Here is a 27912-nt window from a genome sequence, read left to right as displayed (position 1 = left end):
GGGAGACATCTTTATAATAGTAGACAGTAATCTAGTGTGTCTTTCTTCTAGCAGGAGATGCTATCTCTCTTCCTAGGCTGCAAAAGCAGTCCAGAACCAAGATAGTCAGTGCCTCTTAAGAGCATAAGTCATGCATGAACATGAGAGGCCCGTGAAGAATCGTCTCCCAACAGAAATCAGCTAAAATTTTAAAGAATTCTTTAAGGGCCAAGTGTGGTCTAAAGTATTAGCTTAGAATAAGCGGGACCCTTGATATGACAATAGTTCACATTCACCTGGGCGTTTCCTTTCCACTGGGTGCTGATGAGAACAACTGGGGCAGGAGCCTGGTGAGAAGACGTCCCTCGGTGACGCAGGCAGGCAGCGGGGGATGTAACGATCTTGGTGACAGACGTGAAACACTGCCCACTTCCTCAGACCTTTCTCCTGTATGAGTAAAAGACAGTGACCACTTGGGGGGACAGAGCAAAGCTTCCTGCCTCTGGGGGAGGGGTAAATGCAAAGTTCTCTGGCCCCTGGGGAGAGGGAGAAAAACGTCTTGGGCTCAGGATCCCACACCAATACCAAGCAGAGGTCTACTCTCAGTGGGAGATGAGCACTTGTGGGGCACAAGACGGTGGAATGACACAGGTGAGCAGGACTTGTTGGAAGCTGAGGGTGGAGCAGGAAAACAGAACCTCTGTCACCCAGGTGTGATTCTAAGTACAAGGTGACAGCAGCCCATCTATGGAGGAACATGCAGACCATAGTATCCCAAAGGTAAAAATAATAAATATCCAAACCCATTTTTAGTGACTTGATTTACTCAGTGCCCCACACTAATGACCAGGTGTAAATATTATCTATCTGTTTCAACTATTCTCCACAAGATGTGTGGCATTCAGTCAAAAATTCTAAGACTGAAAAAAAAAATTAAGAGAAAACAATCCATAGTCAAGAGATGAAACAAATGACAGAATTAAACTCAGAGATAACCCAGATATTAGAATTGTGGGACAGAGACTTTAACTATGATGAATGTGTTAAGGGATTTGCTGCAAAAATAAAAGGCAAGCTTGAACATACCTGCAGGAAATAGGCAACTAAAAAATCACCAGTGCTAATCTGAAAAAGAACCAAAAAGAACTTTTAGAAATAAAAATACAATGGCTAAGATTAAAAATTCAGATTAGACACAGCTGAAAAGAGAGGTAACCAGAGAATAGATGATAAAAAGTTATTCAAAATATACTACAGAAAGACAAAAAGGTGAAACATATAGAAAAGAGACTAAAGTCCAGGGAGATAAGTGAGAAAGATTAACATCTGTGTATCAGGAGTTCCAGAAAGAGAGGAAAGAGAATGGGGACAGAGATGCCAAATAAGGAGACAATTACTGAGGATTTTCCAGAATGGTGAAACATACCCATTCACAAATTCAGGAAGCTTAGAAATTTCTAAACAGATTAAATAAAAAGCAATCCACACTAGACAGAACAAAACTACAGAACATGAAAGGCAAAGAAAATCATAAAAGGTGGCAGAGAAAAAAGCCAGATGACATCTGAAGTAGTGGCAGGTAGACAACAGGTAAACCAGAAGACACCAGCGTATCTTCAAAAGGCTGAAAGGAAAATAATTGCTAACCCAGAATGTTACATCCAGTGAAAAGTTTTTGAAAAAAGGAGTAAGATAAAGATACTTCAGACTGGCAGAGACGGAGTGGCCATTAGCAAAATAGGGAGATTCAGGATATGTACTTCACGTGGAAGGAGCGCTATCCCAGACGGGAGGGCAGAGAAGGAACAGGGTGTGAGGAGCCAAGTGATGAACACGTGGGAGGATCTGAATGAACACTGAGAGCATAAAACACTCATAAGTGTGAAATTTTAAAAAGCAAACACGATGGAATTAACATGTACAACAACTATATATATATGTAGGGAAAGGAGTCAATAGAGTTAATGTATCCAAAGTTCCCTAGAAAATGGATAAAGTTATTAATTTTAACTTATGGCAAGCAGTAAATATGCATTTTGTAATTTTTAGGATATCCACTAAAAAGATAAAGAAAAACTTTCAAGCTATGAGAGGGAAAAATGTAATTATAAAAAAGAATCAAAAGAAAATAAAAGAAATGAAACGGAACAAGTGAGATAAATAGCACAAAATAAGGCAGCAACTTCAACTGAAATGCCAGTAAACAAGTGCAAACAGACCAACTATTCCAATTAAAAGATTGTCAGGCAGGATCAAAAAAGTCAGTTATAAAAATAAATTGCTCTTCACTCAAAAAAAGACAATCAGTGATACAAAGCTGATAGGAGATACATGTTAAACTTAAACATACAGAAAGTTTAAAAGTAACAGGACAGAAAAAAATACACCATTCAATTTCTAGGTGAGAGAAAGCTGGTCAGATAAGATAACCTTAATGTCAGGTAAGACAGACATTAAGGCAAACAGTATTATTGAAGATAAAAGGTCACTTCATAATGAGAAAATGTTCAATTTGTTAGTAAGCTACGACAGTTGTAAATCTATAATCACCTAATAACAGATTCAAATTATAAGAAACAAAAGTTAATAGACGTTCACAATTTACCATCGTATTAGATTAAGTACCTATGTAATTAATGGAGCTAGCAGAAATAGATAAGGAAGGTTATCAAAGATTTAAAGTGTCATTAATAAATGTAACCTAATTTCTTCTGACTGCAGAATATACCTTCTTTTCAAGCAAACATGAAACATTTATAAAAACTGACATATGTCAAGAGCTAGTCTTCAACAATCGTTAAAGGACTAAAGTCATACAGAACATGCTCTCTGACCACAGTGCAATTAATCTACAAATAAATAACAAATTGATAACCAGATATGTACAGTTAAGGAGCTGGGGATGCAAGTCTGAGATTTAGATAAAAATCTGGGAGTCACATAGTTTATTAACAGCAAAACTTGGAATTAAACCCGAGTCTCCTTCACACTCATTTAGTGGGATGACACCATATAGTGTTTTCTGCCCGTAATATTTCTTTTTGCACTGAGAATTAAATATATACAGTGCATCAAAATTATCAAAATGATACTAAAATGGCCTATTACTGGATTATTGAATAAGCACAGAAACTAAACATCTCTCTCACTTAGAGGTGATTCATGCTCTAACACTTTACACTGTAGGTTGTAATTTCACAATCTTTTACAATATACCTTATTTTTTAAAATAAGATACTTTTTTAAAATCATTTTTTATTGAGTTATAGTCATTTTACAATGTTGTGTCAAATTCCAGTGTAGAGCCCAATTTTTCAGTTATACATGAACATACATACATTCATTGTCACATTTTTTTTGCTGTGAGCTACCACAAGATCTTGTATATATTTCCCTGTGCTATACAGTATAATCTTGTTTATCTATTCTACATATGCCTGTCAGTATCTACAAATTTTGAACTCCCAGTCTGTCCCTTCCCACCCACTCCTCGGCAACCACAAGTTTGTATTCTATGTCTATGAGTCTGTTTCTGTTTTGTTTTGTTTTTATTTTATTTTTTTTTAGATTCCACATATGAGCGATCTCATATGGTATTTTTCTTTCTCTTTCTGGCTTACTTCACTTAGAATGACATTCTCCAGGAACATCCATGTTGCTGCAAGTGGCGTTATGTTGTCGTTTAAAAATAAGGTATGTTAATAGAAGCTTATCTAACATTTAGTTTGGATAACCCAGGGTCAAGTTCTTATACATGCCTCAAGAGCTATAAAACACCAGGTGTGGAATCTGGAGTCTTGTGAAATATTCCAGTTAGCCCTTCTGACTTACAGTAGGTGAAATTTCACGTCAGCCTTTTAATCAAATAAAGCACTCATTTCCGCTGACATTAGATAGAGTCTGAATTTTCTGTTTCTGATGTAGATACTTTATACAGTTATGAAACCTATTTTTGAAGAATTAATTTTCCTCACATTTAAACATATTTCTTTGTTAAAAATACAACATAACCCGTTACCCAGTTCTTTGTGCCATGAAACTCCCTCTAAGTATCTGGTTTCTTGAACTGAGAGTAACTAACGCATATAAATCTCTTCCCAAAGTTACCAGGATTGCACCCTAAGGACACATCAGCCCTAGATGGTCTTGACCAGTGTGAATAGTAAGTAAATTGCTAATGAGACACAAAGAAGGCAGGGTTATTCTTGTTTCTAAAGGTCTTTATACTTGAGGAGAGGACGTGGGGGGAAGCTATTGGAAGACAATTTCCTTAAAAAAATCAGAGTATCATTCAAAGAAACTCATGTTTGCTAAAGAGAATTATGAACAACTACCTACCCAGAAGCATCTGGGAGGGGCAGTATTGCACCATGGCTACAGACTGGGCTTTGGATTTGGATTGAAGAATATTCGAGTCCTTACTCTTCCAGTCACTAGCTATGTGATGTTATAAAGTTACTTAAAATCTTTACATTTTAGTTTCTTTATTGATGAAAATACTGCCTGCCGCATAATGTTGAGGATTAAATGGAAGAATGCATAGTAAGCATTTGATAAATGCCTTCTTAGTGGTTGGGTTCATTTATCAGACCTTTTTTTCTTCCTATTAGCAAAGTAATACATTCTTGTAGCAAAACTTCAAGGAATACAAAAATATTAAGAAAAATGCAAGAGCTGCCTCACTTCCCTCCAATTCTAATTACAGAACCAAGTGATAACCATTATCAACTATTTGATTTGTATTTGACCTTCTTAATATTTCACTTCTTATTTTTAGAGTTTGAGATGCCTATGTCAGAACATGTTTTCTTTATTCAATTTACTTTTTCTTTCCATGTATTACATTAAAATTTTTTCTACATGCTCAATATCTCAAATTATCAAAGAAATGCAAATCAAAACAACAGTGAGGTGTCACTTCACACCAGTCAGAATTGCCATCATTAAAAAGTCCACAAACAATAAATGCTAGAGAGGGTGTGGAGAAAAGGGAACCCTCCTACATTATTGGTGGGAATGTAGTTTGGTGCAGCCATTATGAAAAACAGTATGGAGGTTCCTCAAAAAACTGAAAAGAGACTTACTATATAATCCAGCAATCCCACTCCTGGGCATATATCCAGAGGGAACCCTAATTCAAAAAGACACATGCACCCCAATGTTCATAGCAGCACTATTTACAACAGCCAAGATGTGGAAACAACCTAAATGTCCATCCACAGATGACTGGATAAAGAAGCTGTGGTATATTTATACAATGGAATACTACTCAGCCATAAAAATGAATAAAATGCCATTTGCAGCAAAATGGATGGCCCTGGAGAATGTCATTCTAAGTGAAGTAAGCCAGAAAGAGAAAGAAAAATACCATATGATGTAACTCATATGTGGAATCTAAAAAAAAAAAAAAAAAAAAAAAAGACACAAATGAACTTATTTACAAAACAGAAAGAGACTCACAGACATAGAAAACAAACTTAAGGGTTACCTGGAGGGAAAGGGGGTGGGAAGGGATAAATTGAGAGTTTGAGATTTGCAGATACTAACCACTATATATAAAACAGATATACAACAAGTTTCTTCTGTATAGCACAGGTAATTATATATATATATATATAACCTATGATGAAAAAGAATATGAAAAGGAATATATGTATGTATATGGATGACTGAAACATTATGCTGTACACCAGAAACTGACACAACAGTGTAAACTGACTATACTTCAATTAAAAATAAATAAATAAAATTTTTCTTTCACCCTCTGGCTAAATCCATGTTTAGTGCTCACACAGAGGTGTGAGGTAGAGGTTGTGGACGAATCATTTGATCATTAACGTGGCCCATCGTTGCTTGGTATTGGGCTTTGCTCGTCCAACCTGAACTTTAAAAATTAACATACCTCCAGTGTCCTTTGGCTGAAAAGAATATCCCTCTGGCATCCTAGAGGACAGTGCTTGAGGGCACCATTCTGTTCTGAGTAGCACGCTGCCAGATGTCCTGCTCAGGGCTACCTCCCCCACGCGTCTAGGTATCATCTGTGCTTGCTAGTGTCTGGTGAATATGATTGTCGGTGTGAATGCTACATCAGTTAAGAATGGTCCAGCTGCATGTAACAGATGATCTGACAGTAGCTTAAATATGCGAGGTTTTGTTTGACTTAAGGGACAAGAAGTCTGCAGCGATAGCAGCTCCATGGTAACACAAGGTTCTGTGTTTTGCTTCACCATCCACAATGTAATGGCTTGTTTCCTCTTCACTGTAAGATGCTTGCTGAGGCTCAGGCATCTAGCAATGTATTCAAGGCTAGGAAAAAGCAGGGAGGGTGGTACCAGATACATTTTTCTCCATTTTATATGGAAAACAAAGGCTTAATCAGAAGTCGCCTGGAAGACTTCTGCTTGTATATCATGCTTGGGCCAGAGCAGGGTCACAGAGCCACCCCTACATGCAAAAGAGCTGGGAAGCAAACTGTGTATTTTGTTTCCCAATCTCTATAGTGGGAAACAGCACTGGAAGAGAGTGTAACCAGTCCATAGTCTCTGGCACAGGAGGGAAAGTGGGAGATGAGGGGTGGGTTACGACCAGTCGGCTTCGTTCCTCTTATTGGTGCTGGTATGACATGCCCCAGTCACAGCAGGGACGGTGACCCACAAGCTCTCCAACGGGGAGCCGCGTGCCAAGAGAAGGCCCAGGTTCCCCAACTGTCAGAGTTCTCAGTGACCAGCTCCCTGGGTTCATACACAGCTCCCTGCCCAGGGCATCAGTGTCCCCCAAGGCAGAGCTGAGGCAGTCCTGGCATCTGCCACCTCTTGAGACCCAGGACGCCTGTTCTTCTCTGTCAGCTCAGCCCTGGGTTTGGCCAACAATGATTCTAACTTTCTACCCTCAAGGTTTATTTGGGGGACTCTCCCTTTCCTGTCCTTCTCTGCCCCCGAGCACTGCTCAGGGACACTCTGTCCCCCTGGGAAGGCCTCTCAAAGTCCAGGGATCCTCATGCAAACAAGTTTACCCTTTCTTGAATTTTGCGCACCAAAGGGGAGTGGACTTCCTATGTCCTTTGCAGTAGCCAGAGGATCTTGGCTTATACTTGCTTAACATGTAAGAAGGCTTTGACTGAGTCGCTGAAGAACAAGAAAAATCATCCAAGGTGACCCCCTGGACTGCGTTCTTATTTACCAGAGAAGTGGCGTTCACCTTCTCCCACCTGAGTAAAAAGCTGGCTACACAAAAAAATTAGAAAGTTTGCAGTAATTGCAATACTTGCAAGTGGCATAATTGCTTTTCTGAGGTTTCATGCAACCCCTCCTTAGATCACATCATTCATTCATTCAACCACCAAACATCTAATTGCCAGACCATGAGCCAAATAATATGGATATAAAGCCAAATCAGGCACCATCCTTTACCTGAAGGACCTTAGCATCCAGTGTGTGGGAGAGATGTGGAAATCATTTTTGCCTGTTGTTTACAAGTGCTAGGGCAAAGGGGTGCCTAGGGTGACAGGGAACCCCAGAGGAGAGGCAGCTAAGTCAGGCTAAGGGCCAGAAAATGTTCCAGGGGAGAGGATGCTTGAGCTGAATTTTGAAGTAGAAGTAGAAGTTGCAAAGGGCATTTCCAGGAAGAGGAAAGAGCATGGGTGATGACAGGGTACCCAAGGTATCGTTTCTGCACGTACGTCATTTCTGCATAAACCAGCTCATTATACAACCGGTGCGTGAGACAGGAGGCGTTCCCTATGGAGAGAAGGGTATTTGGTGAAACGAAGTCTAGGGGCCCAGAGAGGAACAGGAGTCAAATACTGCAAATTGTTGTTGAACTAATGCACTTGAACTCTAGATCACAGGTTATAAATTTAGGTTACAAGCTTAGTAAGTGATTGTTTTCCCTCCCAGAGTGAAAAAGTAAATTGATGTTTCTATTCTGATGAAAGGGAAAAGTTGAACACCTATGATGGATTGAGTGCAAAGCCCATAATCTTCCCAAAATGATAATTACAATTATTTTACCTTTCTGCCAGCCTGTTTGCTTGCATTAGCGCAAGGAGATTAAACCCTCTGGGGACTTAAATGTTGTAGGCGAATGTTTTATCTTGGAAATTATAACAAATTAGAAACTTTCTAGGACTGAAGTCATTTCCTGCAGTATTTTTTCCAGGCTATTAATTTATTCCCCTGTAATATAAGATGCACAAAATGGGGGCTGAATTAATAAACCTTCCTGGGCATCTCATTTATTACAGTTCCAGGAAACAATTTAGGTATGGGAAGAACAGAGACCAATATCTGCACATCAGTTTTCTTTCTTTATTTTGGCTTCAAAGTGTTCCCATGTTTCTCTAGTTTCCTAGAAGACTGGGACTTTGAGAAGCAGATTCCCATAATGAAGTCAATTTAATTCAAGTCAGAAAGGGCAAAATTTATTTTTAAATTTTAAAAAATATTTTAAAATGCAGCAAAAAGCATTTTGTTTGGTTTTAAAACCACTTTTTGCACTTTAAAAGGGGTGTCCAGGCCTAGCCTGAGATTTTATACTGCAAGAACGTCAGAAGATAGTCAGTATTGATGTTTGTTTCTAATCCTGTGTGTGCGACGACTGCTGCAGAAACGACGGACAATGAACTTCCTCTACTCTAAACCTCACCAAATACTGACACATATTACCTTGTATTATATTCAGTTTCCCAATGTATAACACTGTTTCCTATTGCCTTGTTTAACCTTCATGATATCACTATAAAACAGACTCAGTATTTTATAAGCTAGGAAGGTAATTCAGAGGTTCTGACAAATAGATCTCAAACTTAAGCCTTCATCTGCATCCCTGCAAGGGCTTTTCCTAAAAGAGATTCCTGTGTTTTACTTCTCCACTCAATCTCCAAGACTCTGCTTTAACAGCTAACAAGCTGCCAAGGTGACGCTGATAGTGAGCCCAGCTGGGAAACACTGTTCAAGGGGACTCATCTAGAGCTCTTAAGGAACAGAACCAGAACTCAAACTAGAGATGCTGGCTGTAAGTCAGCAGTGTTTTTCCCATAGATCACAAGTCAGAAAAGTAGATGAGCGGCAGGGATTATGTGGATGGATGCAGATGGATGTGGGTTGATGGCAAACAGATAAATCTTAGAGCAATTTCTCTTCAAAAAAGAATTTCTAAAAGTGAAGATGGAATGACAGTCAATGATCAGAAATTTTCAGATGGGTAACATTTCATAGGATGATGGGTAAGGAAGACAGGTCATGTTGCTAGTATGGATGTGATATTTGTTCCTTTGCATGAAAAATAGGAAATGTGGGAAAATGAGGCAGAGGAAATAGTAGGATTGGCCCTTGTATCTTTTCAGAAGCCACAGTGGAAAAAAATCCATGATAAGTTGTAAACTTGAAAACAAATAATTGAAAAAATGGTTGCCACCAAACTGAAGTAAATTCCCAGGTACATGGGGGGAAAAGATACCACATGTTTTAGAAGATGAGCTATACTCAGCCCCTAGGAAGGAAGATCTGAGTGGTAGGTAATTCTACTTTTGTATTACAAATGATGAAGTTAAGGTTCAAAGAAGTAAAAGATGTTCCCTAAGATGCTTGGTGAACATGTGGAAGAAGAAATTTGCACCTGTGAGTTAAGGTTTTCTATCAAACTCTAACTATAATAAATGGAAGCATAAAGAAGGACCCATAAGAGGAGGAAAATAAACTCTTGGCAACTGAAAGAAGGCCTAGGTCATGCAACCTACAATCCATTCCGTGATGTTCATAGGCTGTAGCAATGCTTTCCCATGTTTTTGTCATCAAAGAAATCCCCAGAGCTATGACAGAATTTTTTCTTGGACATTTGACACTGGGGCTTTCCAAATTCTGATTATTCAGAAGTCAATACAAAATTTCAGCCTTAGGCAGGATTAAAAAAAAATATTGGCAGAGAATAAATTTTAGGTAATTTCTTTGTGCTGCCACATCTCCTGTTGGTTGAGAATTTGGGTTTTAGATAATGCCACCTTAAGTAATAAACTACAAACACTTCTCCTTTTAAGTGTTTGTAGTTCTCAGAAGCTGTGTTACATGGTATAGTGTATTTTGTAAAATACATTTTTTTCAAGGCTATAAAAAACTTCTAGAAGTTTGATATTTTTAATCATTGATAATCTATGCAGTGGGTTGCTGTTTTCCCCTCCAATAAAGCTCCCCTTTGTAGACGCCGTCACAAATTCATCCCAGTTGTTAGTTCACCATTTGTCCAGGTTTCCTTGGAAGCTGTGTCTCCTTTCCATTTCTTTTCCAAAAGACTTTCCAAGTGCTAAGACTCACGGCAGGTCTTTCATGCCACGTCTGTCTTACATAAATCTGAATCTGGCTTCAGGAAAACATTGAAGACACAGCTAGTACCTAAAACGTCTTCAGTCTGAGCGTTCTGACTCATCCTGAATCACTCCCCACAGTCCATGGAAGGAATTTCTGATTGAGCTCTGCTCTCTGATTCAAAAACCTTCTGATCATAATTTGTTTTTCCTAAGAGAAAGTCATATTGTATTTTATGAGTACGAACACAAGAATCCACAATGGTCCTTTTCTCATAGGAATAAGTGAGATGACTCGCCTTTCTAAAAGTAAATGCAAAACCATAGGCTAAAGGATTGTTTTTTCCCAAGCCTCCAAAATCACCTCAAATGCAATTGTTATAAACAGACAAGACAGAGTGTCTAACACTGAGAACATAAAATTTTCAAATATATATTTGTTCATAATGGAACCCATAAACAAAACAATCCTTGTCATATAGGAATTTGTTTTCCTAGTTCTATTCCTCCTTCTCATAATTATTGACAGACAGGCATCATAAAAAGAATTTAAGTTCGGTATTGGTGGGAAAGAATTTCAGAGTTATTTCTAGTAATTCCCCTGCTCCCTTAATGGACTGGTATCGGAATTTAAAAAAAAGTACGTAGCTGGCTTTATTTTGTTAACACTTGCTCTAGTCTTAGGTTCAGAAAATAGAGGTTTTCCATCCCCACTAATATAACAGGAAATCTTGGAGTTCAGGCTCTGTCCACAGCTGTCACTCCCCCAAGAATGGGCTTTAACTTTTCACCTACTAGAGAAAATAATGATTTTTATGGCTCTCAAGAGTCTTTTTAAAATGGGATTTGTTTCATTTTGGTGATACATTTCAACCCACATTTTACATTTTCTGAATGAATAATCCAGTGGGTAGATGTCCTTTCATACATACATTAGACAGGCAGTTGAATAGATGAAACTTCCAGTTAAAGAAACCATTTGTAACTTTAAAAAAAGGCTGAGAATTCCTCTCTGAAGGAAAACTCACCCACAAACTCTTGTTCTCTACTTTTGGATTCTCAAATCTTGTTATCTTTTAAAGAAAGGCAGAGTCTTAATAGACAATATTAAAAATATGTATTAACAAAAATTCTGCATGTTCATGTAATTTCAGCACTTGGCTATGTATTCCAAGATATGTGTTTGTGCGTGTACGTGTCCCTCTGTGTGTGTGTGTGTGTGTGTGTGTGTGTGCACTTTTGGTAAAAATTGATTTAAAAAACTATTTTAAGAGAAAAAACACCCTTGATTAGATCACCAAGTTTTACTTTTTTGGTATGACTTGAGCACACTGAGTGGTTTGTTCTGTTTCTGTTTTAACTTGTTATGCTTGCCATTATGCTCTCTAATGGCTACCAAAAACAGTATTTGTCAATACTTGTCACATCAGATATCTTGTTTCATCTTTGGTTTAATGGTCTAAAATTCTTTGATGCTGAATACAAAGAGAAATCCCAGAACATTTAAGACTGTTGAAAGAAAGGTACTGAAATAGGACCCAGGACCACATCCTGCCTTCGCATGTACAGAGCCTGCTACAGACTGACTGCTGCACTGCTGCTGGTGGTGGCCGTGGTGGAGTGCATGCACTTGCTCACGTGGACCTCTGTTCTGTGATACTGCGTATCTAAAAGCAGGGGTCTTTACTGGGGTCCATGACACATGTTGGCAAAATGGAATGTACATGCGCATAAAGGCATTTTTTCCTGAGGGTTAGAGTCATAGCTTTCTTTAGACTGTCAAAGAGTTTCATAACCTGAAAAAGGAAAAAGTAATAGACTGAAAACCTACAAGATGCCTATATGCAATGAGCTATATATTTCAGATTTTCTAAACATCACTTATGTATTAGGGTTCTCCAGAGAAGCAGAACCAATAGGATTGATCTATCGACTGATCGACTGATCTACCTACCTACCTACCCATCTGAGAGAATGGGAATTTTATTACAGGAATTGGCTTATGCAGTTGTAGAGTCCAAGAAGACCAGTCCAAAGTCCAAAGGTCTGAGAGTGGGAGGGGGACTGATGGTATAAGTCCCAATCTGAGTCCAAAAGCCTGAGAACCAGGAGCACCAATGTCTGAGGGCAGGAGAAGATGGACATCTCAGCTGAAGCAGGGAGCGTGCCCTTTCTCCACCTTTTTGTCCTATCTGGGCCCTCAACAGATTGAATGATGCCCCCCAATTCTAGGGAGGGCCATCTGCTTTACTCAGCCCACCAATTCAACTACTCATCTTTTCTGGAAACACCCTTACAGATACACCACCCAGAAATAATGTTTTACCAGCTATCCAGGCATCCCTTAACCCAGGCAAGCTGATACATGGAATTGACCATCACAACTTAATAGTCTGAAACATAAATTTACATGACTTTCTCTTCTGCCGTTTAAGACTAAGATGCCAGTCAATAAACTAAAGAGATTTTATTGACTTGAATGGTACAGGCATATGACTAAAGCAGAGAAAGTATAAAATATAGTTTTATTTTGTAAGAGTGATGTGTTCCTGAAGACTTGGCAAAATTCAGACTTGCATATTTCACGTCTAATTGCTCCTATAGGACTGACAAAGATGTTTCCTAGTGAAAGTGGCCAAGACATATGCCAGCAACATAAACACAGCTGGTGATTCATTCATCCCTCCTCAACGTAAAATTGTAATTCTTCGAGATTAAAAAATAGATTTGTATATTTTAATTTTGTGCTCAAAGTGAAAGTGTATTGATATTTTAAGTTAACACAATTCTAATTTGGATTAGGTACGTTACATTGTGTGCGGTAAATTAAAAATTCATACTTTCTAATTATTAGGATGCTCAAATTTTGAACTCAATTTTCTCCCTTCTAAGACACCATTCACAAATAATTTTGTAATTGATAGTGCCACTAACACCACTGTTGGCACAATTACTGTAATTAATGGCTCACCTAATCTATAAAGAGAAGTAAGTTTCTTTCCCTCTTCAGTGGTTGTCTATGTTGGGTTGCTTTTATATCCTGTAGCAGTCTGACAATTAAGGAAACCCAACTGGAAGGAGAGACTGAACCAACAAAATATTGGTTAAGAGCTGGTTTGAAAATTTATAGATCTAATTTTGGCTTCCATAAAGTGCATGTATATGTCTGTGTGTGTGTTTGATTTTCATTTTGACTCAGTGTTCTGTGGGTGATTTTAATTAACACTTGATAGTTTGAGGTATAGCAAATTCAGCCATTCATTTTGATTCTTGACTTCACAGTTTCCAATCCCTAACTGGCAAGGAGAGTATAAATTACCCTTGGCTTATCTACTACACGTCAGTCACAATACGTCTAAGTACGATCTTTCAGGCATTATCATAAAAGCAGGATTGAATAAGTCTTTTTTTTTAACATTTGAGAAATTTGAATTTTAAGGATACTATAATTTATCCTGAACCAAAACTTTGGCCTTTAGGTTGTTTTGACCTCAACTTGTAAAGCTTCTTTATGTAACAAGTAGTTAACCCAAAGTGGCATGTTTGGTTTTCAAATTACAAGTGATACTGACTCTCTTGATTGTCTCAAGTAAGAGGGGGTTCTTACTGTAAATACACATGGAAAAAGAATAAGAAGAAGAGGTGTCTAGGGCTTCACAGGAACCAAATAATAGTGATGGAACCAGAAGTCATGTAAAGACAGACACAGACACGTATCTGTGCTATATGGCAACACAATGCAATTTGAGAATCCAAAGATTTCTATTCCTCAAGATCCAATTCTAGATTTAGGCAGCCACCATGCCACAGCCCTCTGCCTTCCTTTCCCAAAGCAGGAGTTCAAGGAGCCCTATTACAGTGCTCTGCCATTATTACCCCTCAGCTAATGGTATGGTCTCTTCCAGAAAGCCACCCAGAGTCACCTGAACACCCCTCCTCTGTGTTCCCATGGTGTCCCACAGAGCTTGCTATTGCAATATTTATCGTGTTGTATTACATTTTGCTTTTCCTTGTCAGACACCACTACCAGAATGAAATCACGTTCTGTGCCTTGGTCATCTCTGTATTCCTGCCCCCTGGCTTGTCTGTGTGATTTTCAGTCTTTGCTCCCCTTACCAGCTGCTTTTAATTGACTTTCTTTTTAGGACACAATACTTTCTCAAAGGGAGAATTAGGTTTGTTCCTTTAGTCACCATCTTCTCTGTGGGGTAGAGATTTTGTGCCATATTACCTCCTAGGCTGCAGGTACAAAAATGTCTGCCCTGATCCAATAGCTGTGGCCAAACTGATGAGGGTGGACCAGCATAAAAATTTGTGTGGTCCAGCATGGCAGTGGGTTTGGTGAGTCTTGAGCTGTTCAGTGCAAGAGGTCACAGCTTACACTCCAAAAATTTGTTGAGTGATTAAAGGCATGGCCTATGTTGGTTATCGTTCAACTAGTCCTTTCTGAACTATTTTATGTTAGATTGAAGAACTAATATTTCTTTGGGGAAGAAGCATAATCTCAGCTCTCAACAGGCAAACATTTCATTTCCTTCATTAAAATCCCTGGTAACAAAAACCAGTTGCTGAGAAATAGGTCACAGTTATGCATGAAGCTCCAATCTGCTGGTATAACAATCTCAAATGTCAGTAACTGTTTAATGAAAAGTTTTCATTTTTTGGCAGAGTTTTGGTGACTAATTTCTACTCTATAATTTGTTTTTGAGGTAAACCAAATTCACCAAAATCAGGCTGTATTTCTCTGCCTTTTCAGATACGGTCCTCACCAGACTTCGAGTTAACACTATTCATTTCAAAGAACAATTTTTTGACCACATTTGCACTTCAAGATGTTTGTTTTTCATCTCTGGTCACCCAGCTCTTTGGAATCTTTCTTATTACTATAGAAGCTAAGAAAATCAGCACCAACTGTTTCAGCTACTGCGATGGTTAATGTATTTGTCAGATTGGCTAGGTTATGGCACCCCGTTGTTTGGCCAAACACCAGTCTGGATATTACTGGGGGGGTATTTTTTAAGATGTGATTAACAGTTAAATCAGTAGACACTGAGTACAGAAGACTGTCCTCCATCATGTGAAGGCCTTACAAGCAGAGACTTGAAGTCCCTGAAGGAAGAAGAAAGACGTCCTCCCTCCAGGTTGCCTTTGGACTCCAGATTACAAAATCTGGAATTTCCAGCCTGCTGATCTGCTCTGCAAGTTTCACATTTGCCAGCCCCTGCAATCATGAGCCAGTTCCTAAAGATAAATCTCTCTCCCTCTCTTTCTCTCCCTGTGTATACTGTATATTATACACACACACAGAGGCTAGGTGAATTAGGATACACACATGTACACATCCTATGGGCTCTATTTCTCTGGAGAATTCTGGCTAATACAGCTCTTACCAGCCTTGTTAATGAAGTGCGATTATTCACGCCACTGGGAATAAATCAGATCAATGGTTCTAAATCGCCTGCGGCGGGGGTGGGGTGGGGTGGGGGCTGAGAACATGGAGGCGTCTCAGAGACTGCCAGAGGGGAGAAGTAATGCACTAAGGGGAGGTGTTCTCTGTTCTCCCCTTTCTGAGCTTAGACCAGAGTGATTTGACTTTTATTTTATATATTGGAAGATGCTGTGCATGGTGCTTAAAAAAATATTCCACTGCTAAAAATAAAGCTTGACAATTTAGGGTTACAGTTAGGATGGACCAGTTTCTCAAAGTTTACATATATATGATATCTTCATGAGATTTTTTTTTTTTTTACTAAATTCTTGAGTGTAATTTCTGACTGACGAAGGGGTAATGCCCCCAAATGTACCAAATACATACTTTTTTGTAGCCTGTAAAGACATTGTATCTATGATAAGGATTTTCAGGACATCTCTTCCCAGTAGCTTGATTTTATCCAGCTCTATAATTTTATAAATATCTAAGAAGATATAATTGATACAATTGACTTGGCTTCTCAAATCCATGTCCATCTTCTTGAGTGGCCTTTCATTAAAGCAAGCATCTTTAAAAATCATGAAAGGCAGGGGAACGTATGTTTGAGATCGTATTTCTGATTTGTTTTTTTACAGGATTAGTGAAAAGACTAAATCAAGATGTGGACACAGGAGCAGGGAGTGGTTAGATTCTCTCTTGGCCCCTGCATTCAGGAACTTGGGAAGGAAGGAAAACCTGGACCATAGTTCACCAAGTTCTGAAGCATCGGTGGCAGGCGTAGGGTGGAGTAAAGTCCTGTGGCATTGTGGGGTGAAGTACTGACAGCATTCGGTGGCAGAACTTGGTGGTGGGCCTAAAAGGAATTTGATCTTTGAGCTAGAACTAGCTAGAAACGGGGTCAGAATCCTCTCTGTTTAGTAGCATGGTTTGGGTAGGATTAATAGGAAAAGATGCACGTTGTAATGGAAGTGGGCTTCCAGAAATAGCAGATGAGCTGGGTCTCTGCTATCCAATATTGCCTGGCCTGGGGAACCATGAAGTCTTAAGAAAGACTTCTCTGAGCTAGAAGGTCATCACGATGTTTTGCTATAGGTGGGGATGGGGGCGGGGAGCTTGTGGGCAAGTAGGAACCTGAGTAGAGACTTAAAATACAGCCCTCCTCTAATGCTCCCATACTCTCCGAACACCTTCCTACACTGCACTTACCCCTCATACTAGAACTGACTATTTATGTTTCTTCTGTGACACTGTCAGTTCCTTGAAACTCGAACTGCATCTTGTTCTTTGAATGCACAGCACCCTCACAATGGAGGTGCTAGATAAATTGGGGGAGGAGAGTAGAAGGGAGGACGAGAAGGGAGGGGGAAGTGAAGCTTGTGCCCTTGATAACCATCTATCTGATACACAGCGCCTGTGGATCCGGCTTAGAGTATAGCTTCAGGTGGCCATCTGGCAGTAAAAGCATTTTTTTTTTCAATTTTTAAATTTTTTTGATGGAGGTGCTGGGGATTGAACCCAGGTTCTCACGCATGCTAAGCACATGTTCTGCCACTGAGCTATACCCTCCCCCTAGTAAAAGGATTCTTTTAATTCCATCTATTCTCAAGCCTGTAATCAATCTACATAATTTTAGTGCAAATCAAATAAACAACACACTGGAGTTACATAGCAGGCAATTTTCTATCCTATTTGGCTGTGCCTACTTTCCAGAGTGTGAAGACCTATAATGAGGGAATATATGTGGTTAGTGTAGCAATGTCTGGCAGGTGTCACCTTTAAGTTCCCCTCAGTTGAGTGAGGCACACCCTTATTAAAATTCAGGGAAATTTTACTAATTTGCAGTTAGAACACATGATTAGTATTGCCATGCTTTACACAGCACACGAGGGCCATTCACTGCACAGTGAAGCTTACAAAGGAGGTACTTTGATTCATAGACTGCTTTAAATAGTCAGTGTTCAGGCTTTTTCAGTTTTCCCATTCCTCCTGTCTGTCCTCATGATTTATTATTCTTTTCCATTCATTGCCCCATTTAGGATGAAATGTTTTAGCCCATTTTAGCCAGGAAAGAGCATAAAGAGTATTCCATGGCACCCTTTCATTTGACCAACGCTGAGCATAAGTGACCTGACCAGTCAGAGCCGTCCGATTGCAGGAACCTGCTCTCCCCACTGCACCCGGCTGCCCTGATTCAGCTGTTTAAGAAGCCCCGTTTCTTATTTTCAAATTCTACTATTCCTAAAGCAGAATAATTGCAAAACAAACTCAATTAACCATCCCTTAGAGTAGTATACAGAAAATCTGCAGGTAAAATCCAAGAGATACATTGCAGAGGAGGACACAGTTTATTACCACCAGTCATACAATCACAGGTAACAGGTACCGACGTTTTGTGGTCATGTGCTAAGTGCTTTACATGTACTGTCTCATTTGAGCCTCACAGCCACCCTATGAGAGTCTCTATTATTATTCCCAGTTCACAGATTTCCCCAAACCTACACTGGTAAAAACAAAATTCAACTACAGGCGATCTCCAGAGCTCATGCTCTTCCCCACTACACGAATGGAGTGAAACCAGATAGAAATTCCGGTCTAGTTCCAAGAGTGACCGAAGCAAAACAATTGATGCCAAAGGCAATCAGTGAGACGAGACACTCATAGACACCTCCTGCCTGGCCCCATAGTGGTGAAAATACGGACATTGTAAGGGGCTGGTGTCCCTATGATTTAACTTGTCTAAATGATTTGTAAATAAAATACATAAACCTAGATTTGAGAGTTCATCTAGTCCAGCTTTACCAGCTGAACACAACCTCCCTTGTTCAGGATCGCTGGTGAAGAGTGTGAAGTCTTTGTTGAAGACCAGCCTGTGAGGGAGGGTTTGCCTTGGGAGAGTCTGCTTAGTGGTTGCTGGTTCTTTTGCATCCTGGCCAGAGCCCACTTCACTTGCCCCCTTTCCATCCCGGTCCTCGCCCTGATCTCTGAAGTCAAGGAAGCAAGGCTGCGGCTTCTGCTCCATGATGTCCTGGAAGGACTGAAGACTACATCTCCCCCAGACTTTGTCCTCCTCAGTGTTCAGCCTCAGTGTTTTCCAGCTCCCTCACCATTTGCTCACTTCTCCCAGGACATAATCTAGTCTTTCTCTGCATTTCTGTCTAGAATATAACACAAGACATTGTCTCCTCAGTGTCGAATAACGTGGAATATATTACTTCCTGAGTTCTGGGTATTCTACTTCTATTTCTACCCAAAGCTAAGTTAGCTGAAAAGCAGCCACACTTTTTCCTAACTAGTTTTGTACTTGTAATTAACTATATACTCAGATCTATTGAACAAGAATTGCTTTTAAGCCCAGAATTACATGTAATTTTCTTTTCTATTATTAACGGAAAATGTTGAGCCTGACAGGGCAAAGACAGAGACTGCTGGGTGGTGTGCAGCTCAGTGAACTTGTTTCAGAACTGGTCATCCGTGGTCTTTCGATGCATTGTTCAACCAGCTGCACCTCCATCTCAGCAGTTCAGTAATGTTACCGTTCGTCATTCTGTTCATAAAAATGCCATAAGAAACCCTGCCAAATGTTTTGTAAAAGGATAGTATATTGAAGATATTCCATTAACTTTCAAGTTGTTTTAAAATATGTTTTCAAAATAGAGTCATTTATAACCAATCAAGCTTCCAGTTTTAAGAGCGATGATGAGTTCTTAGTCCATGCTGACTCCCAGGGGTCACTGACTTCTAAATCCTTTCAAGGAGAATGAGTATTCTCTTACCACTAAGTTGGTCCTTGCCCTCTCCAGGTGAGGTTGGAAGGGCTTGGCAAGGTTGGCAATGAAAGCCTGTGAGTTAAAGAGACAAAACAGGCAGGCCTATTTTTTGACAGGCTTATTTTTTAACATGGAAACTGAAACTTTGTTAAAGTTGCCTGGCAAGGACGTAAACCAGAATTCACATCCAGCTCTTTTCCTCCAAGTTCATCCTTCACATTGAACTGAACATTCTCTCAATCTGAATCCCTTCCATCCAATTCCTATGATGAGTTCTAGCTCTCTTACGGTCATGAGCAAATCTCAAAATAGGGTAAACAGCGCCACAGGCAAAAAATGCTGCATTTTTGTCTAATATCACTTTTTGTTTGAAGATGAAGGGCATTTTTTTTCTTTATTAATACCAAACCCAAAGGTATTTTGGAAAGTAATGTAAAACTCACTTTAAATTTAAAGATGAAATACGAGATTTTAAAGATATCTTGTGTAAGTTTTGGCCCTCTCTGTTTACCACTGATTTATATTTATTTTTCTAACAAATAAGGGGATCCAAATTGAAAGAGAAGAGGCAAAATTGTCATTGTATGCAGATGACATGATACTATATATAGAAAACCCTAAAGACTCCACCCAAAAACTATTAAACCTGATGAACAAATTCAGCAAGGTAGCAGGATACAAGAGCAACATACAGAAGTCTGTTGTGTTTCTTTACACTAAAAATGAAATATCAAAAAAGTTAAAAAAAATCCCTTTTAACTTTTGACAAAGGAAGCAAGAACACACAATGGTGAAAAGACAATCTCTTCAGCAAGCAGTGTTGGGAAAACTGGACAGCCACATGCAAATCAATGAGGTTAGAACACTCCCTCGCACCATGTACAAAAATAAACTCAAAATGGCTTAACAACTTATATATAAGATAAGACACTATAACCTCCTACTAGAAAACATAGGCAAAACATTCTCTGACATAAATCTTAGCAGTATTCTCCTAGGGCAGTCTACCCAGGCAATAGAAATAAAATCAAAAATTTTAAAAAATGGATGTGATTAAATCTATAAGCTTTTGCACAGCAAAGGAAACTATAAATAAAAAGACAACCTATGGAATGGGAGAAAATATTTGCAAACGATGCAACTAACAAGGGCTTATTTTCCAGAATATACAAACAGCTCATACAACTCAGTAACAAAAAACAAACAACCCAATCCAAAAATAGACAGAAGACCTAAACAAACATTTCTCTAATGAGGACATACAAATGGCCAATAAGCACATGAAAAGATGCTCAATAGAACTAATTATTAGAGAAATGCAAATCAAAACTACAGTGAGGTATCACCTCACACCAGTCAGAATGGCCACCACTCAAAAGTCCACAAACAATAAATGCGGGAGAGGGTGTGGAGAAAAGGGAGCCCTCCTACACTGTTGGTGGGAATATAGTTTGGTGCAGCCACTGTGGAAAACAGTATGGAGATACCTCAAAAAACTAAAAATAGACTTACCATATGATCCAGGAATCCCATTTCTGAGCATATAATCAGAGGGAACTCTAATTCAAAAAAGACATACACTCCAATGTTCATAGCAGCAGTGTTTACAATAGCCAAGATGTGGAAACAACCTAAATGTCCATATACAGACAAATGGATAAAGAAGACATGGTGTATATATATATATACAATGGAATACTACTCAGGCATAAAAAGAATGAAATAATGCCATTTGCAGCAACATGGATGGACCTGGAGATAGCCATACTAAGTGAAGTCAGTCAGAAAGAGAAAGAAAAATACCATATACTATCACTTACACATGGAATCTAAAACATGATACAAATGAACTTATTTACAAAATAGAAACAGACTCACTGACACAGAAAACAAATTTATGGTTACCAGGGGGAAAGGGGGAGTGGAGGGATAAATTGGGAGTTCAGAATTTGTAGATACTAACTACTGTATATAAAACAGATAAAAAACAAGATTCTACTGTATAGCACAGGGAATTATATTCAATATCCTGTGTTAGCCTATAACAAAAAAATATGAAAAGGAATATATAACTGAATCACAACACTGTACAGCAGAAATTAACACAACACTGTAAACCGACTATACCTCAATAAAACAAAAAAAATTTTCTGTGCCATTAGCGATCTTTCAGTAGAAAAATTTGAGATAGCCTATTTATTAGTTGGGATATTACTAGTTGCAAGTGACAGAAACCCCAATTCAAATTAGCACAAATAAAAATGGTTTACATAATTGAAATTTTGAAGAGTAGAATTTAAGCATGGCTGGATCCAAGAGCCCAGACTCTGACATGCAGACCTGATCTGTCACCTTGGTGTGCCTCTGCTTCCTTCTGCATCAAGGCTTTTTGCTGGTCACAGTGAGATGTATATTAGGCAGGCATCCTTTGTTCTCAGCAAGCCAGCAGAAAAGAGAACGCTTCTCAACTGTGCCAGCAAACATTTCATGGGTCCTAAATGCATCATCTTCAGACAAAGCAACGTGGCCCGGGGGTTGTGATACTCTGCGTCACATGCCCAGTCCTGGGACTGGAGTGAACCCCTCTGGAATGTCATGGCTTGAAATGGGTGAGGACCAGCCCCCAAAGAAAGACAGGGCAGCCAGGCTCTTACCAGAAGAAGCATGAATAAAATGAGTAGACGAAAAGCAGATGCCCATGCAAGCCTCATTTACACTTGAATGTCCAACAGATGTCTCAAATTTTACAGGTTCAAAATGCAACTCTTTATTTTCCTGCTTCCAGTTTTTCAACTTAGAAAATGGCAAAAACATTAAATCAGTTGTTCAGGCCAAAAACTTTAGAATAATCCATGATTTTTCTTTTCCTCTTTCCTTAGGAAGTTTTCTTAGTTCTAACTTTAAAATATAGTTTCTTTTAGACTACCTCTTACTACTTCCACCACCAACAGCTTTTAAAAAAAAATCTCTCATTTGGATTAATGCAATTTCTTTCCAAACAGTCTCTGAACTACTGCTCTTGGTGCTTTACTATCTGTTCTCTATATTATAGTCAGTTATTTTTTAAAAATAAAAATGAGTTTTTAATAACTCTGACCAAAACTCTACAATGATGGATCAGAAACCAAACATAAAACCTAGAATAATAAACTTTTAAAATACAAGAGAAAATCTTTGTGACTGTGGGTTGAATGAAGGTTTCTCAGGACATAAAAAGCATGAACCATAAAACAAAAACTGATAAACTGGACTTCACCAAAATTAAAAGCTTCCTCTTTTTAAAAGACACTGTTAAGAAAACAAAAAGACAAGCCACAGATTGGAAGAATATATTTGAAAAATACATACTGGATAAAAGTCTTATATCTAGATAATGAAGAACTCTTATAACCCAGTAATAAAACAAACAACTCATTAACAAAATGAGAAGATCTGAACATATTCTTCATCATTTAAGAGATATGGATGGTATATAATCACATGAAAATATGCCCAACATTATTAGTCATTAGGGAAATGCAAATTCAAGTCACAATGAATGCCACTATATGCCTACTAAAAACAAAAAGTAAAAACTTAACAATATCAAGGGCTGGCAAAGTTACGGAGCAACTGAAACTCCAAACACTGCTGGTGGGATGCAAAATGGCACAGACTTGTTGGGAGACAATTTAGCAGTTTCTTATAATATGAAACATATCCTTACCATAAGACCTAGTAACCCTACTCCTAGATAGTTCCTCAAGAGAAATGAAACATGTCCACCCAAGACTTGCATGTGAACGTTGATAGTAACAGCTTTATCCATAAAAGGGAAAAACTGGAAACAATCTGAATGTCCACCAACTGGATAAACAACTTGTGGCACATCCACAATGGAGTACCTCTCAGGAATGAAAAGTAAACTGTGTACCGAGACATGTGATGACAGGGAAGAATCTCAAATGTGTCGTGCTAAGTGAAAGGAGGCAGATACAGAGGTCTACACACTGTATGATTCCATTTACGTGCCATTCTGGAAAAAGGCTAAATTATATGAACAGAAATCCCATCAGTAGTTAATAGCGTCTGAGAGGGAGGGAGGGGACTGACTACAAAGGAGCACGAGGGAAGTTTTTGCAAAGATGGAAATGTTCTGATCTCGTTGTTGTGGTTGTGTGCTCAAAACACGTGAAAGCTCACTGAATGGTACATCTTAAAAGGGTACATTTTCTTGTATATAAATTATACCTCAATATGTATTTTACTTAAAAATGAAAAATCTAGGATTGCTTATAACTACTCCTGGTTTGGCAGGGCCTGATTAGAATCGATTTTTGCTCAAATAAATTCAATTTTTTAAAAAATTATCTTTCAGGGGCTTCCTGTCACTTTTAAAATAAATCCTGCTCTTTGACTAACTAAATATACACATATATGTGTATATGCCATTTCAAAGGACAGGGACTATGACTATATGTGATATTATTTTATATCCTTCAAAATAAATACATTTTTGTTGAATATTACATTTTTATATCAGGCTATGTGATCATAAATAAGATCCTTCTATCTCTTGCCTTTGTCAACATCTAATTAAAAGAAAGCAATCTTAGAAGAAAAAAAGAGCCTTCTTACTCCAGAAAGTGCCACCTCACTCACAAACTTCTGACAAAAACATTGCACTGGGATTTGTCCCAATGATGTAAGTTTATGAAAAATTCTTTACAACAAATAACACAGTTTGAAAATAATACTCTTCAACAAAGGCTTTTCTCTATTTCTATTTCTATAAACAATTACTTATATAACTTTCAAAAGACAAAAATAATCATAACAATAGCTAATGTTTAATGAGCACTTACTTTGTGTGGTGCTCGGTGCCAAACTCCACGTAGATGACCTCATTTTTATCCTGTCATAACCCTATGAGACATAAGTATGCCTCTAAAATCCTCTCCTAACAGAGGAGGGACTGAGGCTGTGCAGCTTGACAAAGGCTGTGCAGCCAGTGAAGATTCAGAGCCAGAATCACACACCATGCCTGTGGTCAGTTAGTGCAGTAATGCCTCACTATCTGTGGGGGACCAGGACCCTCAGGGACACCAAAATCCATGGAAACTTGTCTCTAACAGGACATGGTAGTAATGCAGTTGGGCCCCACAGCTGACTGTACTGTCTTGTAAAATCTGATGGGTTGTTGATTCTTTGCATATTTTGCTTTGTTTTTCCAACCAGAATGTAGCCTATATAAAATCAGGTATTGTGATTCATTCATCTTGCTGTTCTCAGAAGCACCTAGCATGCTGTAGCGTCAAAAGAAAAATTTACTGAGCATTATTCCTCAAACTTCGATTCCACAGCTTCATTTGTCCTCTTGGGGGGACTGGGTATATGTTGCCTCAATAAAGGGTGGAGGAAGAATGAAGGTGTTTCTTATTCTACAGATATTTTTCAAAGGAGTAGGCTCCTTTCTGACTGTAATGATTTTGGTGCAGTCTTACTTGAGATTATATCTATCAACATTATTTCATTTGCCTGCTACTACATTTTAGCTCATCTCCATATACCTATTTGAGAAGAATTGGTCATTTGCTATATAATCTGAATCATTTATGTCCTATTTTTATTTCTCACTGGGGATTTCCTATAAACCGTATATGGCCCATAAACTTCTCTTTAGCGTCTCCAATTTTGGGGAAAAAAATGTGATGCTGTGTCCTGGTCTGGTCTGTTCTAAATATACATTTCCTTTCTCTGAATCCACAACGTGTGGTTTTACCACAAGTGAAGAATAAAGGTCAAAAGAAGCTAACTGGTGCAAAAGACCATTAGGTAAAAAAGTATATCAAGTTTGTCACAACATGAAAAATTTTAAATGCATTGTTAACTTAATGTATAGATAAGCACAATCAATGGAATAAAAGAGGGATATTATAAAACGTATATATGACTGAACTACTACGCTATACACCAGAAATGGACACACTGTAAACTGAGTATACTTCAATAATAAGTAAATAAATAAATAAATAAATAATAAATTCAACTGGTTATGCTCTTTTATTGACTTAAATTCAAATTCACTACTTAGGTAGTTGTAGCATTCTTAGATAATGATATGGAGAGTATCAGTACCATTTTAAACATCGCTAACTTTGTACATGCAGCATTTATTTAACATTCAACAAATATTTATTCAGCCCCTACTATGTGACAGATGTAGTGTTTTGGGGTTACACTGGTAACCAAGACAGACAGTTTCTGCCTTTACAGAACTTACATTCTACAAAAGCCAAAAAACAAACAAACAAACAAAAAAACACCAAACAAGTAAACCAAAATGACAATTAGCAAGCTGTAATAAAGCCTTAAAAGGAAACAAGTGGGGGCTGGGATGGAGAATCAGACTGGGGAGGGGTTGGGTGGCAGAGTAAAAATACTTCAGATAGCACGGTTTGGCATTGATCTTTCTGAGGAGGAAAGAGTTAAGCTAGAAAATGGAGGAATGAGTAATAGATGAAAGGTGCTTGTGTGCACAGGCGTGCATGTGAACCCCACCAATGGGAAGCCATAGATACAAAGACCGTGAGGCAGGAAAGAACTTCCAGGGTTGAGCAGCTGCGAGAAGTCCCTGCTGGCTGGAAAAAGGTGAATGAATGACGGGCAGTGGTAGCAGGGAAGACTGGCGAGGTGGGAAGGAGCTGGACTGGGCAGGGCCTCACCAGTCACAGAGTTGGGATCTTATTCTAAATACAACGGAAAGCCATGTAAGGGTGTTAAGCAGAGACTGAGCAAAGTCTGATTTACAGTCTAAGAAGGCCCCTCTCACTGTGATGAGGAAGATAGATCCACAGAGGAACAAGGATAGAAGCAGAGACTGAAGGGAAGCTACTCTGGTTCTGGGGATGAAAAATGATGGTAGCTTGGCCTTGGTTGGCAGTAGTGGAAGCAGACAAAAACTGGTGGATTGCTGGTGGGATGAACATGGAGGTTAAGGGAAAGAGAAATGAAGCTAAGACTCTTCTTTTTGACTTAAGCTAAACATTATTGAATGTAGGAGTGGGAACCGGTTTTGTGGGAGGCATTGATCCTGTTTTGAACATGTTAGGTTTGACATGTTTGTATGCTATCCAAAAAAAGATGTCGAGTTGACAGATGACAAAGTTACTAATGTGGAGCTTATAAGAGGGGTCCCGGTTAGAAATATCATTAGGGAGTAATCAGGTTATAAACAGTATTTAAAACTCTGGGAATGGATGACATCACCTAGGAAAAGGAATTCAAAGAGAAAGAGAGTGTATCTAGGTGAAATCCCTGAGAAGCGCTACCATGTAGAGATTGAACAGGAGTAAAGGAACTCCTCTCGCAGAGAGCCTGAGGAAAAAGCGGCCAGAGAGGTAGGAGAAAAACCAGGAAGTCCTCAAGAACAATGTTAAATAATCAAAATTTGGACAAGCAACTCAATATTTCTGTGCCTCTGCTTCCTTATCTCTAAAATAAATTTATACATTTTTATTAAATAAACCATGTAGAATAGCATATTAGTTTTCTATTGCTGCTATAACAATACCATAAACTTAGTGGCTTAAAGCAAGAAAAATGTATCGTCTTACATTTCTGGAGGTCAGAAGTCCAAAATAGGTCCTTTACGGAGAGGAAATATCAATACGTCAGCAAGCCTGGCTCCTTCTGGAAGTACTAAGGGAAAGTCTGTTTCTTGGCATTCTCTAGCTTCTCGGGGCTGTTTGCATTTCGAGTCATCACCCGCTCCCCACCTTCAAGGCGAGCAAGGGCAGGTTGAGACTAGCGTCCATTATCTTACCTCCTTCTGACTGCGCCTCCTTTTCGGCCTCCCAGCCTCTCTTTGGCTTAATTGAAAGACCCTTGTGATTACAGTGGACTCACCTGGGGAATCCGGCGTCTCTCCCTGTCTCATCGTGAGCTGATTAGCAACCTTAATTCTATTTGCAGCGTCGTTCTCCTTTACCATATAGTATAACATATCCCCAGGTTCTGGAGATCAGGAAATAGGCACCTGTGAGGTGCCAGGATTCTCTCTACCACAAGTAGTAGTAATCCGTGCCTCATAAGATTGCTAAGAGGAAAATAAAGGGTGAAGATAAAATGAGTCAGTACACAAAATACATTTGCCAGGCGTACAGTAAATATTCAATAACATTGGCTATTGTTATTATTACTTTATTTCATTTCTACCTCGACCACTAGATAGTATCTCAGACAAATATTCTGTTATAGTCATCCCTATAGCACAGGTTATAGATGTTCATGAAATATTTGTTGGGGGAATACAGGGCACAAAGAATGCTCTGACATGTTCAGTGAATAAATGAATGCAGACACGCATGGTTCAGATAGAGCTGCAGAGGCACTGTACTGACCTCACTTGACTTCACCTTTGCCGGAACCCTGCGGGGTGGACTGGCATTCCTCCAAAC

At 38.8% G+C, this 27912-nt stretch overlaps 1 long non-coding RNA gene across 1 annotated transcript; it reads right to left on the bottom strand.

Moving 5' to 3' along the window:
• Positions 1-58: 58 nt before the first annotated feature.
• Positions 59-27473, bottom strand: LOC135321403 (uncharacterized). The gene is made up of 3 exons (XR_010381146.1): positions 27362-27473; positions 1066-1104; positions 59-426 (listed from the first exon to the last, which is right to left on the bottom strand). It is a non-coding gene; the product is annotated as an uncharacterized LOC135321403 (long non-coding RNA).
• Between the last annotated feature and the right edge of the window lie 439 nt (positions 27474-27912).

Source organism: Camelus dromedarius, chromosome 5 (assembly GCF_036321535.1).
Source record: "Camelus dromedarius isolate mCamDro1 chromosome 5, mCamDro1.pat, whole genome shotgun sequence".
In the NCBI taxonomy this organism is placed as follows: domain Eukaryota; kingdom Metazoa; phylum Chordata; class Mammalia; order Artiodactyla; family Camelidae; genus Camelus; species Camelus dromedarius.
This window is presented reverse-complemented; position numbering and strand designations above follow the sequence as displayed.